Source organism: Talpa occidentalis, unplaced genomic scaffold, assembly GCF_014898055.3.
Source record: "Talpa occidentalis isolate TD23 unplaced genomic scaffold, MPIMG_talOcc4v2.1 talOcc4.7, whole genome shotgun sequence".
NCBI lineage: Eukaryota > Metazoa > Chordata > Mammalia > Eulipotyphla > Talpidae > Talpa > Talpa occidentalis.
In genome coordinates this window covers 97493200-97505411 of record NW_023605083.1, presented here as the reverse complement: position 1 = coordinate 97505411, position 12212 = coordinate 97493200, and the positions used below count along the sequence as shown (strand labels likewise).

The 12212-nt window shown below is 42.6% G+C and overlaps 1 long non-coding RNA gene across 1 annotated transcript in view; it reads right to left on the bottom strand.

Moving 5' to 3' along the window:
- Window positions 1-8083: 8083 nt before the first annotated feature.
- The window catches only part of LOC119231114 (uncharacterized), a 52659-nt gene continuing 48530 nt past the window's right edge, over window positions 8084-12212 (bottom strand). The window contains exon 4 of the long non-coding RNA XR_008549677.1: window positions 8084-8299. This is a non-coding gene — a long non-coding RNA (uncharacterized LOC119231114). The remainder of the gene's footprint in view (window positions 8300-12212) is intronic.

Sequence of the window (12212 nt, the reverse complement as noted above, 5' to 3'; positions counted from 1 at the left end):
GAGGTTCTGTCCATGCAGAATTATTGTGTTAGGATAAGATGAGCGCCTGGTTCTGGCTATCTACTCCCTGGAGCCCTGGGCATTATCAGTTCAATCAAATGCACTCAAGAACATTTCCTTAAAGTCCCATCTTTTTAAAAAAAACAATTTTATTTATTTATGAACTTTTTCTCATGAATCTTGCCTACGTCTTTATTTTCCTGGAGAACTTCAGATTGGAATGACAGTTTCCTCGCACATCTTTGATTTACTCTTCTGCATAGCTGCACAAGTCAGGTATTTCACAAAAGAGTGAAATGTGAATTTCTCTATACCACTTAGTGGCGAGACCACCCCCAGTTCACATCATTTGAGATGATTCTACCCTTGGGGTATCAAGTCTATTCCTGAAAGCCTCCTCCCGGAAGTTCCTCAGCTTATTTTGAAAGTGTATGATGTGGTTTTTTTTTTTTTTTTTAACTATTTAACTATTTTCAAAACAATTGAAAAAAGCCTTCCTTTAGTTCAAAACTATTTTATGCCAAAACCAACAAAACGGAGATCAGCACATTGATTTGTGTTCCTCTCTCCTCATCACTATGTACAAGGCAGCTCCTACCAACTCTGCTTTTTTTTCTTAAGATTTATTTATTCATATAAGAACAGGGGTACAGGCCAGATGTGTGGGGGGGTGAGAAGATTCACCAGAGACAGAGTGGGGAACAGAACAGGCAGACTGACTAAATACACTGCTGAGGGGAGCAGCAGGCGAGACAGGAGAGGTCTGCTGTGCCATGTGTGTAGCTCCCTGGCCAGCCGGGAATCGAACCCATGCTGCAGAGGCTGCGCTGTGATCAACTGCCTGCGCCACCAGGGAGGCCCACCAACTCTGCTTTTGATCAGAGGTTTCCCTTCCCATCTGAATATTGAATCTCAGTATTTCTAGGCTGCTTAGCAGCATTTCTTCTGCAACTGTTCCTCTTCCCTTTCCTCTAGCATCAGTGCCTGCCAGATAACATCACTCTTTTGTGTGAAGAAAGGCTTCCCATCTTATTTATGTTAAATTCTAAGTCTCTTATAAATGGTTCCTAAGTCCTACCGACACTTGGTGCTGGCACCCTCTGTGACCTCAAGTCCCCGAAATCTCTCTCTGGCTCTGTTCTTCCTGCCCCTGAGAGGGTCTCTCCATCTCTGTGGGCACTGGCCTGTTCTGTTTCCTGTAAGAAAATGTGGCCATCTTCTCTTAGATGTCTGCAGGTCTCACTCACTGTCCTTAGAAAGCTCAGCTTCTAAAGTGCTGGGAACTGGTGGTGGCATGTATAAGGCTTGCTGGGCAATACAGTCAACAAATAAAAAGAAATATAATTTGTGTCAGGTAAGGATATTGCTGAGCAGAAAAATATAATATAGGGCAAGGGGCTTGAGAATGCTAGGGGGCAGGGTGATGCTATTGGGGACGGGGTGATCTGCGAAGGGCTAGCTGGTAAAGCGACACGTGGATGACAGCCTGAAGGAAGTGGGAAATAGCTTCTGTTTTACAAAGTCTTGAGTAAAGATTCAGTGAATGCATTTAACCATCCTGGACTTTTCTATACTTACCTAGTCTTCCTCTCATGTGTATTTCCCAATTTCTCTCAAATTGCTGAAAACTGGAGGAAATGAAACATGCTACAAGCTAATGCTCATAAGATTTGAGACCCTGAGACAAATCTCTTAAGAGGGACATTCAATTATGTGCATATAAGAATAAACATTATCTGGTGTGATTTTTTGACTCCTAATTCCTCATTTTATTTCCTTTCTTGTCTGGTGTTTTCTATTGCTGCCAAAGTAATGAAATAGAGATGATTCCAGGCACATGTTGTGCCTCTGTTTGTGGAAATGTGGTCAATGTTTTACCTCCAAGTGTGATCTTGATGATAGTATATATTTTCATTTATTCTCAATCATATAAATTTATTAGGAGCTTTGTTTTATTCTATTGCAAATGGATTTTGCATTTTATCACATGTGCCTCAGCCTCTGAGGAGATGGAATATGCCTTTCTCCTTCTAATGATGGGATGATTCAATTACCAGAATCCCTAATATCCTTATAATCCTGGAGTTATTTTTGCCTGATTGTGATGTATATTTCTATTAGTACACCCCTAGAGTCAGTTTGTTTAATTTAGAATGCTTATATATGTACTCAAAATTGAGACTGATGGAAAGCTTCTCTCTCTCTCTCTGCCTTGATAAATTGTCAAGTCAGAGTTATATTAGATTTAGAAAGGAATCATGAAGCTTCCTTTCATAAGATATGTTCGGGTACAATTTAAATACGATGTGAATTATCTGGTGCTTGAAGCTTTGGAAAAAAACGTACCCACGAATCCCTATGAGCTTATTTTTTTTTGAAAGGCAGCCCTTTAATTCATTTTCAACTTCCTTTCACCAACATTGAATTATGACACTGTCCATAATTCTTTGTCCAGGAGCAACTTAGCCCAAAGGCAGTCCCAAACCAGTCGGGACTGAGCTTTGGCCCCATGAGGACTATGATCACTGCGCAATGACCCGTCTACAGTCAGCCCCCTCAGTGTGTGTCATTGTGAGTTGTGGTCCCTCAGCACAATTGTGATCCCATGAACTAGACCTCTAATGGCTGCTCGTCAGCCTCAGATGTGGTCAGTGGGTGCCCAGTGGAGTCTCACTCTCCCCCTCAGTGGGCTTCTCTTCCACTTTTTCTGAAGAGTGGTTGGTTTGGTTTTTCTACTCCATGATCGCCCACCTTTACTTTTGTTGCTGAAACACTATGGAATTCTAGCAAAGGAGCAAATTGTTTCTTATGCAGTAGTGGTAACATCCAGTTTCCCTTATGCCATCTATTTGGTCAACATCAGTGGAAACTGTGAGAGAGGATGGATAGTCCAGTATACAGACTCTGATGGTCATTCTGGGTGATGCTGGTGAGTGGGACACAGCGTATGAAAATTTAATTTAAGCCGACAAATGATTAGGAAATGTTTTCATTCTTGAATGGGTGACCTTCAAATACAAAGAACAAAAATAATTGCATTTATCTTTCTGTGTCAGCATCTACAATATAGACATCTGGGAGGTGAAAGAATTTATATGCGTGCCTCTGAGTCAGACATACTTTCTGCTAAAGTGCTATTAGAAGCATACAGCTTTGAAAATGTGGAGTTTTGCTGTATTTTTCAGGAAATGTGTTTCAAAGGAAACCCTAGACTGAAACCTCTGCTTGCTCACTAGCTTTCAAATACTCCTGCATCCTTCTTGCTGCCTAGAAGTTTTTATCCAGGCATTATAGGTCTTCTCTGCTACCGGAAAATGGGCTCTGTGTATTGGGTTGTGTCTAAATCTCCAGAAACTGGAGGAAGGGACAAATGGATTTTCTCCAGGTTTACTTTGTCAGGCTGCGGATGGAGATAGAGGTGATCAGTGAGGAAGCTGCAGCTAGAAATGGCCAGAAATAGTAGGAAATGCTACCTCATCATTATTACTGTAAGGGTGAAGAGGAAAGTGTTCCCCATCCCTTTGGATTCTTCTTGGGGTGTTCAAGCAATCACCTGACATCAGATGGATTAATAGGAGGAAAGCCAAATTTAGTTACATATGTACAGAGAATCCATATAGATGTGGATTCTTTTTTTTTTTTTTCTCCAAAGATTTATTTTATGCATGCAAACACTGGCGTATAGGCCAGAGGTGTGTTTTGGGGGGGGGGGGTGAGAGGAGTCACCAGAGACAGACTGGGGAGCAGAAAAGGCAGATTGACTGAAATACACTGCTGAGGGGAGCAGCGGGCGAGACAGGAGAGGTCTGCTGCTCCATGTGGGTAGCTTCCTGGCGGGGGATACAACTCATGCTGCAGTGGCTGCAGATTGCTTTGTAGTGCGGAGACTTAACCCCTTGCGCCATCAGGGAGGTCCTGGAAGTGGATTCTAAAGCCAATGGTGTAAAAAAAATATGCGTATATCCTGAGCTAAGGGATGGGCCAGAGACCTGAGGTTTCAAGGAGAGAGGAGGGGACTTGCATGGTCAGAGAGGCTGACTCACATGACAAGCATCAAATGCTCCGAAGTTAGATGCTTGTCCTGCATATAGATAAATTTCTCTGATGGTGAGAGGAACTGAGACCAGGAGAACTTGGGGAACAGGAAAGGCTGAGACACAAGACAGTGATTTTATTTTATTTATTTTATTTTTTAAAATTTTATTTTATTTTATTTTTTTTAAAGATTTATTTATTGATTTATACATGCACTGGGTGCAGTCAGAAGTGCAGGAGGTGAGAGAATTCACCAGAGCCAGAGCGGGGAGCAGAGCAGGCAGAAGGACCGAAGGACACTGCTGAGGGGAGCAGCAGGCGGCAGGAGAGGTCTGCGCGCCATGTGGGACCCTCCTCCAGTGGCTGGGGAGCAGCTGGGGATCGAACCAGCGCTGCAGAGGCTGCGGGCAGCTTTGCAGCCCAGCGATCAACCGCTGCGCCACCGGGGAGGCCCCAAGACAGTGATTTTAAACAATACAGGAACAGAAGGAACAAAACAGCTCCCAGGAAAATAGAAGTGTTTTACTGAAATGTTGCTGAGCTAGCCACCACCTAGATAAGATCAGGTTACAGAATAATTAGGGAACAGTAAAACCACCACCAGGAAAATCCCCTAGTGCCTAATCGATGGTCTGGCACATTGGGCAACAGGAAGTCTGACAGTATATAGTTATAGACAGGCAGGAGTAAATGGGCATCCTCCCTTGGACCCCGCTTGGAGGATGGAGTTTGTTCATCTTGCTTCAATAAATCCACACTTGCTTACTCTCACATTAAGCATGGCGCCTGTTATCGTTCAACTGGTGTAAACATCCGGACCCACGAGCATCCACTCTCCTACCAATAGGAAGCTTATTTCTGGTAAAAATCCTAAGTCTGGATGATAACTCTAGTTTCCCTTCTTTTAGGTAGTTAAGGGAGTGGCAAAAGTTCCTCCACACCTCTGGCCTATACTGCAGGGTCTCAGTTGACCAAAGCTCAAGATAATCCACCTGCCAAAGTGACTTGTCTTGGGAAGGCCTGTCTGAGCATCTTGGGGAGACCTAGTCTTCATGAGCTGTAGCCTGTGGAAAGGGAGCCAGACTCACTGTATTGTCTTTACTTATTATGTCACCACGCCCACGGCAGCCAAGGTCTCTGAGGTGGGTCCCAGTTGCACACAGATATCTGATCTCAGCATGTTGGCAGTGGTGTCCTCAGCCTTCTGCATTTGCATTCCTCTCTACCTCCAGTCAAGTTATTGTGGCTTATGTTTGCCAATGTCCCTGCTGCTTCAACATTTTGGGTTTCCTTTTCTCTTTACTCTCTCCAGATACTCATCAAGGGTGGCGTCCCGCTGGTTAAGAAGGTCTTATTTCCATTTAACCCTACCTGCTTCATATTTTCCAGAGCCCCAGTTTCTAGCAGTAGATAGAATCCTTTCTTAGTTTCCAGCAGAGATGTGGATTTCCCCTTAGAATCTGTGCTAGAATCTTTGGTCAATTCACTTGGAATTTGGAATAAGAGGTGGGAGGAGAGTGCACTCCAGTGAAATTAGTGGACTCAGATTCCCCTCATGGATTGAGCTCTCTGCTACATTTTTAATTCCCAGGTGCATCTGTTCTTTTTAAATATTACGTTCCTTGATTATATACTTCTCTGATTCATCAGAGTCTTGCACGTAAGGCAGTTGATAAATATTTGCTGAGGGAATGAACTGAATGATTGGATTTAAAGAGTATTTAATTGACTGTCAACACAGAGATGGCCCCCACATTGAAGACACAGCTTTTCAATCTTGGCTTTCTCCTGGTTACTCACAAAGTTAGAAACTGGTTGTTAAGTAAGACTAATTTATGTCCTGTAATGCTTCACATCTTCCTGACTCAAGGCTGAACTAGGCCTGGTTACTACTGCATGTGCGAACAGAGAATTGCTGTGGGACAAAGACACCTTACCCAGGAGCAAACTCCACAAATGGCTCCCCATGCAGAACCCAGCAGGAAAGATGCAAGAATGACAATAAGGTTACTTGGCAGGTCCTGAGCTATGGAGAAAGAACAATTCCTGACAAAATGAGGAGGTTGAAGCAGTTTGGAGATTAACAAAAAAAAAAAAAAAAAAAAAAAGAGAGAGAGAGAAGAAGTAAAAAGCCCTTCCTGTCATTCTATTGCAGGGAGCGATATTCGAATTTTATCTGGTGGATGTGATTCTCTTTGATCAGGTTGGCCGTTTGAAGGGATTTGGAGCAGAATAGATAATCCGAACTTTGAGCATAAATCAGGGGCTGTGGACTGATGGATGCCTGGCACTTTCTTATGATAATGTATGATTGGGGGATGATGGGAAAATACCACTGCCTTATCTCAGTGCAGCAGCAGCCAAGGGGGTGGGGTGGGTGGGGAAAGAGTCTTGAGTCTAAAGGGAAGAGGGAGTGGGGGTATAATAATAATGTTTTTTTTTTTTTTTTTTTTTAAAGAAATTGTGAAACTGAGCTAAAAATGCTCTGGGCCCTGGTTTGAAATGTAGCTTTTGCAAAAGGGATGGTGGCAAAGCACCAAAACAGCTGGACAAAAAGCAGAGGTGACTGGCAATCCTCCCCCTTGATTGTGTCGTTTGCTGTTGCTAGAATTTCAGGGAACACTGGCTGCCTGAACCTTATTTCTGGAGACCCCTTAGGTGTGAATGGAAAACTCCTGCCTGCTTCTGGTGGCATCTCCTGTAACACCAATACTTAGGGAAATACTTGTCATTGTGTGTGTGTGGGGGGGAGGGAGCTGCATGCTCTGTGGTCTAGGGTGATGAGGTACTCAGGGGAGGACCGAGGTTGGCACCTGGGCCCCTGGCACTGTCCAGAGTCATGCCATTCTGCACTAGAGCAATTAAAGAACTGTGCCTCCTCAGTCTTCAGTGCATAGTACTCCATTGTTATAATCACACAGAAAATGGAAACTGGTGTGATACTAAATATCTAGTATATTACCACTGGTTTAATATATTTAAACCATGCAAACTGACTGAATGCTTCCACATGGCCTCTGCCTGTATGAGGTGCCTCTCATCCACCTCTAGGTCACATGTTCATTGCCCGCCCTTTTACTAAGGGCAGGGAGCATAAGGGGCAGTGGGAACAACAGGTGTTTTAAGTTAAGAAATGCAATCAAGGGCATCCCTGGTGGTGCAAGGGGTTAAGCACAGCACTACGAAGCAATCCACAGCCTCTGCAGCATGGGTTTGATTCCTGGCTGGCCAGAGAGCAACCCACATGGCACAGTAGACCGCTCCTGTCTCGCCCGCTGCTCCCCTCAGCAGTGTGTTTCACTCAGTCTGCCTGTTCTGTTTCCCACTCTGTCTCTAGTGAATCCTCTCACCCTCCCGCACGTCTGGCCTGTACCCCAGCTCTTGTGTGCATAAATAAATAAATCTTTAAAAAAAAAAGAAATGAAATCAAGTGGCCAATTCCTTTGCAACATCCAGGTGCAAACAGCCCCATTGACCGAAAATTAGGCCCCATTGACCAAAAATTAGACCCCAAATTAAGTTACTGTTTAGTCTGACTTAGTCCATGAGGCACATACTCACCGTTGAACGGGTGGGCAGTGTCAGATTGTAGGGTAAGGAAAAATGTCAGGCTTTTCTGCCCTCCCGCCATCAGGATAGATGATGGATCCTTGCAGTCCTGAATGCATGCCTGATGGTGGGCACCTGGAATAGGGTGTGGGCCTAGGTAGATGGGATTCACCTGGGTTAAGACTGTCCTTTTGGGGGCGGTATCACGGGGACGCCAGCAGCAGCAGAAGCCGAAAGAAAAGAAGCCCGAAGCAGAACCAGAGAAGGCCAGAGAGCCCAGATAGAGTGAAGATTTGCTGGGGGCTGGGAGGCTGGCAGTCCTCCAGCACCCCTGCCTGCCATGTTCCCACTGAACCCCAATAAAAGACCTGCAAAAAACCACTGAGGACTCTGACTCCTCCTTTACCCAGTCTACTGGATCAGAAAACCTGCATTGTGGGCAGTTCTGCCCTTACACAGATCCAAAAAAGTGGTCCCTTTGAGGGACTTCTCTTATAACTAGAAGACTGCTGGGCAGGGATTCAAGTGACAAGCATTGATTTGAAAAGCTCCTTAAATGCTGGTGTTGATATTTCTGACCTTTGTCCCAGTTCTTGTTCGGTGACCTTGGAGGGTAGTAGATCTGAATCATGGGGTCTTTCATATTTCTGAGAGAAGACACCAAGCCAGGGGAGAGGACTCCTCTCACTCATCTTGCTGCCTGAACATGAAGCTGCTGAAAAATAAAAACCAATGAGCACCGCTCTCCCTATGACACTTCCTTATCCTTGTGTAGATGATGTTTAATTTCTTCCAGGAATAATGTCAACACAAGAAGGGAACCATTTCTAAGTCTTGCATCTCCATCTAAACAGCAGTGCAGAATTCATTAGCAGCTAACATGTATTGCATGTATTGCTTCCTCCAACTATTTTAGATGCTTTTATGCTTTATCTTATAAAACCAAAAAGGGAAAGAAGGCATAAGATGCAAAAATCTCGACATGACTGCAGAGTTTAAATGCTAACACAGAAATGGTTTAAGAGAAATCATCTCAGTCCTTTCCTCAGCTGTTTCCTCAATCTCTGTGCCACTGGGCAAGGAACTCCAGTGAAGGGGGAGAATTGTTTTTTTGAATCTTCAAAGTTTGTAAAATCTTTCCCCCTCCATCCCCATGCTGGATTTGTGCAGTCCTACATCTCTGTAAAGGATCACAAATTTCTTTTGATTTAATAATATGGTCAAAACTGAAAAAGTAAGAGGATTCATTTGTAACTGTTAAGCTAGTTCAGAAAAGTGGAATGAACCTACAGAAAGAGAAGCTCAGGGCAGGGTCCTTTTTTTGATGATCATAGAACATTCACAGATCCCAGATAAGACCACTGGGCAGGCCTAGCACAATGCTTCCTGAACATTTCTATTTATATATGAAATGCCCACCCTTTACATTCACCTTCCAAGGTGGGAAGAGGCTTGGAGAAGGAGAGGCAAACTGAGAAGAATTAGAAAAGGAAGCTACTACATACTGATAATCATAGCAGGTCAGCAGAGGGAATCAGACCATTGCAGTGGCAACAAAATAGAGGGCCCACTGATGAGAAAGCCTCCAGCCTGGGAAAGACTAAGGTCAACCAAAGAAGATGATGGTGACCCACAGCAGATGTGATTCAGAGAGAAAACAAGTCAAGGGTGCAGGAGAAACAAGATGGCAATTGCTAGTCTTGTTTCTCTGCCAGTGAGACTGGAGAGGGCTCCAGCAACATGTAGTAGGGTAAGGAAACAAACCCCGAAGACAGGGGCCAGATAGACATCTGAGATATGCATGCTGGGGACAGTTCAGGTAATCAACGCTTGATTCTTTCTTGCCTTGGTGCTCCCTGGGGTGGGTCAGCTGTCGGGAGGTGGGCAGAGGTATCTGGAACTAGAGGAAGCCCCGAAAGTATCCTGTCAGCAGCCTGTAAAAGATTCATGTTTGAACAAAGAACTAGGGTGCCTCTTGTTCTCAGGGCCCCTCAGCCAGCCCTTTCAAGGGAAGTGATAACGTACCAGTGGTCCTAAGTGAGGTGAACGGGGTTCCTTTCCTTTCATTTTTTCTTGGGCTTGAGGTTGACCAGAATTCTGTAATTGAAGTCTCAGCATTTCTGTAACTGAATCGCCCAAGTATTTTGACACTTTATGTAAATTTAAATTCATAACAATCCTGCGGTATTTCAATGATTCCCAAGAGTTTAAGAAAGGGCAAGGTGTCGACTAGGAATATTTGCAAAACTAAAATCCTGCAAAGTTCGCTGAGCAAAGTAGTAAAAAGATGGGGGTGAGGCCTGAACTTTCCAGCTCCCAGTGTTTATAGTGCAGCTAATATACTTTTAGAGTGATTTGCCTCTACTGGCACTCTTTTCTCCAGCTCAATAATAGCTCTTTCGTCCTTTTAGTATCAAAATCCCTGTCACTTCAGGGCAAATGTCCTCTCTGTCATTTGAGGGGTCTCTTATCTTCACAGGTAGAGATGACCTTTCCTTTCCCAACTGCCCTGACTCCCACCCTGCTTGTTCTGTACCATTTAAAGGTATTTCTTAACATTCTTATTTAGAATCATTATTTATGTACATCTGAGTTTCCTTCTAGACTGTTATCTCTTTAAAAGAGGATTATATATTGAAAAATATATAGGAAGTCAAAAACCTTAGGAAGACATAAAAATGTAGAAGAAAATTTAAAAAAAAATCTGTTGACCACACAAATAATGTCATTAAAATATATATTTTTTAAACAAGATTCTGGAATCCTTTTTTTAAAAAAAAAAAAAGATTTATTTATTTATTTATGCATGTAAGAACAGAGGTACAGGCCAGAGGTGTGTGTGTGGGGGGTGAGAGGATTCACCAGCGACAGAATGGAGAACAGAACAGGCAGACTGACTGAAATACACTGCTGAGGGGAGCAGCAGGTGAGGCAGGAGAGGTCTGCTGCACCATGTGGTTAGCTCCCTGGCTAGGGATTGAACTTGTGCTGCAGTGGCTGCGTATAGACTCATAGGTTGCGTCTTAACCCCTTGCACCACCAGGGAGGCCCTGATTAGAATATTAATGAATGAAATTTCTCAACATATGGCTTTATGAAAATTAGTGTCATGTATCAAATAATGCTGCTCTAAGGACTTGTTCCATAAAAAGTGCTACTTTGTAACCTAAATTTGACCAGCTGAATGACTATTTCAGCGGAGAGAATTAATAGCTCAAGAGAAATGGGTTTAGATCCTGATATGCTATTAACTAGGTGGGCAACTTCAGATGATATATTTGACCTTCTATCTTGAATAGAATAAGTTGGTTGGATGAAATGACATTTGAGTTTCCTTAAAGAACTTTAAGAATTTGCTAATATACTTTTTGTATTAGTAAGGTTCTCCAGAGGAACAAAACTGATAGGACAGATGGATGGTGAATGTATGTATGTATGGATGGATAGATAGACAGACAGACAGACAGACAGACAGACAGACAGATGAACAGATTAATAAATTACTTCAGTAGGATGTGACCTGAGTCAACTTTAGGATAGAGCCACACATCTATCTTGACCTTTAGAGTGCTTTTGAATAGTCATACAAAAATTCCATTTGGAATGGCCATGAAAATCTAATCAAAAGTAGAGACTGCTATAAAGATGACTATAAAGTCTGAAAGAGTGAGCTAGGACAATCATTCCTCATTAATACCACAGTAAACATCCTCCTACAAAGTCAGACTTTTTTCTTCTAAGGTCTTAAGCACTTATTTAGAAATATTTGGCACTTGGGATGCATTTTTTCCTTATTTTCTATCTGACCATTTTCTATAACATTGAGCACTAGACACACATCTACAGATGAATAGGTTGGGTTATTTCTGGTTGCCAGGCAAGTTTCTAACTCCCTCAAGACCTAAGGAGTCCAGGCTACTCCTGGATACCAGGGACTGTCTTTTTCTCTTTCTTGTAAGTAAGGGCTCATTAGATAAATTATTTCTTAGTCTAATGGATGAGCTTAACCTTGAAATTAATTTTGTGGGCTAATGATAACAATTATGACTAGATATTTGACACTATAATCCTGGTAAATGAGGTAAACATCTCTACCAAATAGTCCTCACACACATTGTACAACTCTATGGATTTCATTAGACCCACATTTCCTTGTGGAAATGGAAAAATTGGAGCGTAATGGAAGATGGGGTACCCATTTAGCTATTTATTTTTAGAGTTCTGAACAATGAATTGGGTTAATGAACATTGATCCAATTGGATATTAAGTTGATGAGCATACTAAATAGCTAATGACCAATTTGTTATTTCAAATATCCTAATTGATGAGACCAAGTCAACTGATCAACGATTTGCTCCATTACCTTCAAATTTAACTACAATATCATTTAAAGCAAAACAAATAATCAAAGTTATGTGAATGGCCAATTCACTCTTCCCATTGTATATGTACAACCTATTTTTATTTATTTGGATGCTAGATCCACTTTGACAGATCCAGTGCAGCTCTTGATGCTTTGCATATTTTTTAAACCATCAGTATATCATCTTTAAAGTGAATCCCACCTCAATTTGTATCTCCAGGGGAAAATAGTGTTTGTCTTAAACAATAGTTTACTTATAAGAGA